At 40.6% G+C, this 5,829-nt stretch overlaps 1 non-coding gene across 1 annotated transcript; it reads right to left on the bottom strand.

Moving 5' to 3' along the window:
- Window positions 1-538: 538 nt before the first annotated feature.
- Window positions 539-642, bottom strand: LOC148562576 (small nucleolar RNA R71). Its single transcript, XR_015886425.1, has one exon. It is a non-coding gene; the product is annotated as a small nucleolar RNA R71 (small nucleolar RNA).
- Window positions 643-5,829: the final 5,187 nt, after the last annotated feature.

Genomic DNA, 5,829 nt, shown 5'->3' with positions numbered 1-5,829 from the left:
TTGTCGGAGATTGAGGTATGGAGGAAAGGCAGTAGGACTTAGATTCAAGATTAAGTTAAGTTAGGTTTAGATGCTTGATGACTTATGTCATTTACCTCTTTCTCTTATCTAAAAGGACCATAGAATTGATAAAATCTCATTCAAGTGATGCAATTATATGAACTATATGATAAAATTATAGGACATTGCTTTGAAATGAGTTTTTGCATGAATTTTCAGGTGAAAAGAACAACACAGGGAAGCATAACAGAGGACAGCGCTATGCTCGTACAAGGAGCGCTACGTTCTCCTGCAGCACCATACATGGCCAATGCTACGCTTGCCTTCAAGAGCGCTATGTTCTTCACCCAAGAAAATTTTGATAGCTATGCGTACGCGTGGGTGACGTGTACGCGTGGAAGTGGCATTTCTGAAGGATCACGCGTACGCATGGTGGGAGTAGCGTTCTTCAAACTAAGAGCGCTACGTTCTCCATCCATAATTGGGATTTGCTTAAAGGGAATTTTCGCATAAGTTCTTCCCACCAGAGGTGACGGATAGGTTGAGAAAAGAGATCTCATGTATCATTCAAGGTGATTCAGAAACTCTCTATGAGTATTGGGAGCGTTTTAGGAAACTTCTTGATTCATGCCCTCATCACATGATTGACGATTTGGTGTTGATTAGTTACTTTTGCCAAGGCATGAAGTCTCAAAATAAGATCCTTTTGGATGCTTCGAGTAATGATTCTTTAACGAAGTACAAAACGACGGAGGAAGTTTGGCAACTTATTGCCAATCTAGCCGAATCTACCTAACATGCAAGGCAAAGAAACAATCATCCAAGGGCCATCAATGAAGTTTCCTCTAATAAGTCCGCCCTAACCAAGACCTTAGGGGAGATGACCACCATTCTCAAGCAAATCCACCTTAATCAACAATAACCTCCTCCACAACAACAATGCCAACAGATAGTCCCTCAAAGAATATGTGGAATTTGTGCTTGTTACTCTCATTATACCGATGAATGTCCACAACTCCAAGGGGACAATACCTTGGCGGCCACCAATGTTTACTTCAACTGTTCTAATCAAAGCCCTTATCAACAAGGGGGTAATCATAATCAAGGGTGGCAAAACCAAGGTTGGCAAGAGAACTCAAACCAAGGATGGAAAAATGGTTCAAATCAAAGAGGGAACAACAAATTTTAACCATACCACAACAAACAAAACCAATCCTTCCAACCATAAAACCAAGGTCAAAGATACCAATCACCTCACCAAAGGCAAGCTCAAGTGCCACAAATCACCCAACCACAAGTTTCCCAAATCACCTACCCTTCTTCTTCCTCCAATCAAGCTCCCACGGACAATACCCTTCGCATTATTCTTCAAGGGCAAAGGGAGCTCACCTCTACCCTCCAAGAGCTTATATCCCGCTTACCTTTACCCTCCAACAATAGCCAAATCACCCTCTAACCTTCAAGCTCAAGTTCACTCCCCTCTTAACCATTGCCCAACCCAAAGGGTAGCATAAATGCTATCTCTTTGCGGTCCGGCACCATACTACAAGAGAGGAGCTCCAAGGAATCAAAGGCGAAGGAGGCTACTATTGATGAAGACATTGTTGAGGTGGAGAATGTAGAAGATGTGGAGGAGGTACAAGAAGTTGTTGAAGAGAAAGTTGCTCAAGTTAGGAAAAGTGGGCCCAAGGAAGAAGATGTCTTGAAAGAAGCCATGCCAATCCCATTTCCCACTTTGGCAAAGAGGACTAAAAAGCAAGTGGAGCTAGATCCCAAGATGGTGGATATCTTCAAAAAAGTTGAGGTAACCATTCCTCTTCTTGATGCTATTCGCCAAGTTCCTAAGTATGCTAAGTTTCTAAAAGATTTGTGCATGAATAAGGAAAAGATTAATGAATTAGAAACTATTCATTTGGGTAGCTCAATTTCTGCTTTGATGGATGCTATACCGGAGAAATGTGGTGATCTCGGTCTTTGCTTAGTTTCTTGCACTATAGATGATGTTGAATTTGTGGATTGTATGTGTGATCTTGGTGCTTGTGTGAGCATTATGCATTTTCCTGTTTATAATGAATTGGACCTTCCACCATTGAAAAGGTCGGCAGCTCGTTTTGTTTTAGCCGACAAGAGTATTATTTCTGTGGCAGGTATTGCTGAGGATGTCTTAGTGAGCAGCAAGGGATTGACCTTCCCAATTGATTTTTACATCTTGGAGATTCCTCCTAATGATTCCGGGAAGCCGTCATCCATTCTATTAGGGAGGCCTTTCTTGAAGACTTCTAGGTTCAAGCTTGATGCATTTTTGGGCACTTACTCTTTTGAGATTGATGGTAGAACCGTGAGCTTCAATTTGGATGAGACTATAAAGCATCCGCCGGTGGACTGCTCTATCTTCTGGTGTGATTTGATTGATGATGTTATAGTTGAGATCCACCATGAGACTCCTCATGAGATGAGTATGAGTAAAGGTCTAAGTGTGGAGAAAAATAGTGACTATGATGTGGACTTCCCACCACCTCCACTATTACAAGAAGACTCTAATGAGGAGTTACAACCTTTCTTTCTCCAATCAAAGTGTGCCTCCTTGGAGGAGGATGAGGTAATTGAGCCGGAAGAAGTGAACACTAATGTAGACTTCACCCAACCTCCTAAATTTGATGTGTTTGATAATGAAGAAGGCTTAGAGGAAGTTGATGAAGGGTGGCTACAAAATGTTGAAGTGGACTTTATCTAACCTCCCAAATTTGATCTGATTGATGATGAGGAAGAGTTAGAGAAGGTGGACGAAGTAGAGCTACAACATGTTGATGAAGAAGAGTCAAAACACCATGAAGTGAAGGTACTCATGCATGAGCAATTTGAGTGGGTGACAATTTCACCAAGGAGCTTCATAGGCTCACATCAATATGCTATCTTGGAAACGGATTCTCAACTTCAAATCCTTCTTGGAATTTTAGATGGTGAGCAAAGGAATATTGAGGGTCAAGGAGACTCAAGATCCATCAAAGAAGCCAAATCAACACTTGAAGTCCAAGCATGGTGCAAGGAACAGATGAGTGGACTCAAAGGTGTGGTAGGGTATCTTAATGGGAATTCAAGAATTGTGCCATCCACACGGAATCATAAGGATCGCCAAAACGAAGTTCTTGAAGAATTGGTGGGCCTCACTTTGGATCCTAAAGAACTTGTGAAGGCCAAACATCGGTAGAGTCTCAAGAAAGAATGGAAGCATAGACCACCATAATAAGAGCTCATTGACCATCCAATTTAAGGACGTTAAAGAAAAGTACTAGGTGGGAGACACCCCACCATGGTATGATCTTCCTAGTTACATCTTCTTTTACCTTATTTTTCTTCTTTTTGTTTAGGGATATAGTAGGAATTTCTTGAATTTGATTAGATATGCTTGCATGTTCATTGTTTTATGAAGTTATCAAGTATGCTAGTTTGACCACCTTTGGCACTCTTTGTTGTTGTCTTAAATTTGCAAGTGTTTTTGTAGTATTTTGCTTATATAGGTACCTGTAATGTGATTGATTGCATTTTTCCCATGTAAAAAAAAACAGAGAGGCATCTCATGCGTGCGCATCGCTGACGCGTACGCGTGACCTGCCATGCGAGAATAGTGTGGAAAGGGTGCTGCTGCATGGTTCAAAAACAGAGACTTGTAATGGAACCATGCGGGTGGGGTACTGGGCGCACAACCCAACCCACGTGTGTGCGTGAGCAACGCGTACATGTCGCATTGGTTTCATGCAATGCTGCTGCTGCAAGGTTCAAAAACCAGAGAGTTGTGATGGAACCGTGTGGGCGTTGCGCGAAGAGCACGAAAAGTCTCCACGCGTACGCGTGATCTACGCGTACGCGTCACCTTCTCTTTTCTACTTCTCACGTGTACGCGTGACTGACACGTACGCGTTGCCTTCTCATTCTGCTTTCCACGCGTACGCGTGGTCGACGCATCCGCATCGCTTACCTTCCCCCATTTCTTTCTTCTTTCTTCTTTCCTCCCCTCCATCTTTTACCCCCTCTTCTAAAAATTTTACTTCTCCCCTCCCCCTCTTTCAACTTTTGTTTTGCTTGTTACATGTGTTTACCTTTTTTTAATTAATTTCTATTTAGTCTGTTATTTGTAGTTCGTTCCTCTTCTTTATCTTCTTTGCTTGTTATTTTCACATGGGTGTTGGTTATTTCATACTTAATTTTGTGAATCCGATAGATTGCTTTGGTGGCTCTTATTACTTGGTAATGCATTCCTTGTGCATTCTAACCTTGCTATTCTTGTCACATCATGCATGAAGTGGTGGTTTATTCCTCTCTAATTCCGTATTCGTTTATCTTGGTGCTCCATTGCTTTCGAGTTAGAGTGGGCCAGTGCTTTTCTCATGTCTTCCCCATTCTTGCATGTATTTTTATCTTTATTAATTTCGATGCTTGAGTTTCTCTTTTCTTGGTCTATACTTGTGTGCCTCTTGACTCATGCATCAAGTGCTAGTGATATGCCTTAATGCTTTTATTGCTTTCTCCCTTACATGTTGTAGCTACCATGTAATGGAGACACCCTATTCTTGTTTGGCTTTAATCTTTGCTAGCACTTTCTTAATATTTTATCATTCTCTCTAGGCTTCAAATTTCCCCCTTTCCCACCATGGGCGATCGCCGAGAGAGGACGCACCTTAGCTGTCTATCCCATCCATGGAGGAGTCCGACTCTCCGGAGTCCACGCTCGATTTTGGCAAGAAAGCGATCAAGAGGTGGACATGGGGACCCTATCACACCATCCTTTAGTCATTGAGGGTGGCAATTCCAGACCCACTTGCACATCTTTACATGCACCGAGGACGGTGCAATCTTTAAGTGTGGGAAGGTCGAGACCGACTTTTGTGGGTAACTTCTTCTTTTCCAACACCAATTCTTCATCTTCTTCGTTAGTTAGTTATTGCATTGCATGATAGATTGCATGTTAGTTAGAATTTGTACATATTTTACCACTTCTTTCATACTAGGACTACTTGGTTGAAGTGATGAATTCCTTTCCAAGAAAATTGTTTTAGGGAATTTCACTAATTTGAATCAAAATTTTTGTTGAACTTGCTTGAAAAAATTTATTTTGGAACATGGTTTTAGAGCTAGAACACACAAATCCAGTGAAATTTTGAGCCTATTTGATTGGTTGCATCTTATCAACCAATATTTTGTTTGGTGTGTGTTGTTCTTTCTAAGATTGTGATCTTTGTCTTGCTTGATTCTATATTTCTATTGTTTGATGTATGAATGCATTTATATGATTGAGGCCTTTGTTTCACAAAGCTCACATACCGAAATGGCCTTACCTTTTCATCATCCTTTGCAAACCAATGTTGAGCCTATGTTACCCCTATTGTTCTCTATTTTAGCACATCACTAACTCTAAGCGGAAAATAATAAATGCCCTTAATTTGAATTCTTGGTTAGCTTAGACTAGTGAGAGTGTGTATAATTTAAGTGTGGAGAAATTGGGTATGAGAACGTTTGATTTGGAAACTGGGTATTGTATATTTTTGTAAAAATGTGAAAAAGATAGTTGAGCACATGTTCGTGCATTCAATACCTTAATCATATGCATTGATCTCTCATATATATATTATTCACCACATATATAAAAAGAATAAAAAGAAAAAGAAGAAAAACAAAAGAAAAAGAAAAACCAGAGAAAAAAAAAGCAATAAAAAGGGGACAAAATGCCCAAAGTAAGTGGTGATGGCAATGCATATGTATTGTGTTCAAATTTGGGATGCACGAATATGTGGCAAAAGATAGTCAATGGGTAGTTAGGTTTTTGCATTTTGA

Source organism: Arachis ipaensis, chromosome B6 (assembly GCF_059453495.1).
Source record: "Arachis ipaensis isolate K30076 ecotype BB chromosome B6, ASM5945349v1, whole genome shotgun sequence".
Taxonomy (NCBI): domain Eukaryota; kingdom Viridiplantae; phylum Streptophyta; class Magnoliopsida; order Fabales; family Fabaceae; genus Arachis; species Arachis ipaensis.
The sequence above is the reverse complement of the archived record's forward strand: the minus strand, read 5'-3'. Positions and strand labels throughout refer to the sequence as shown.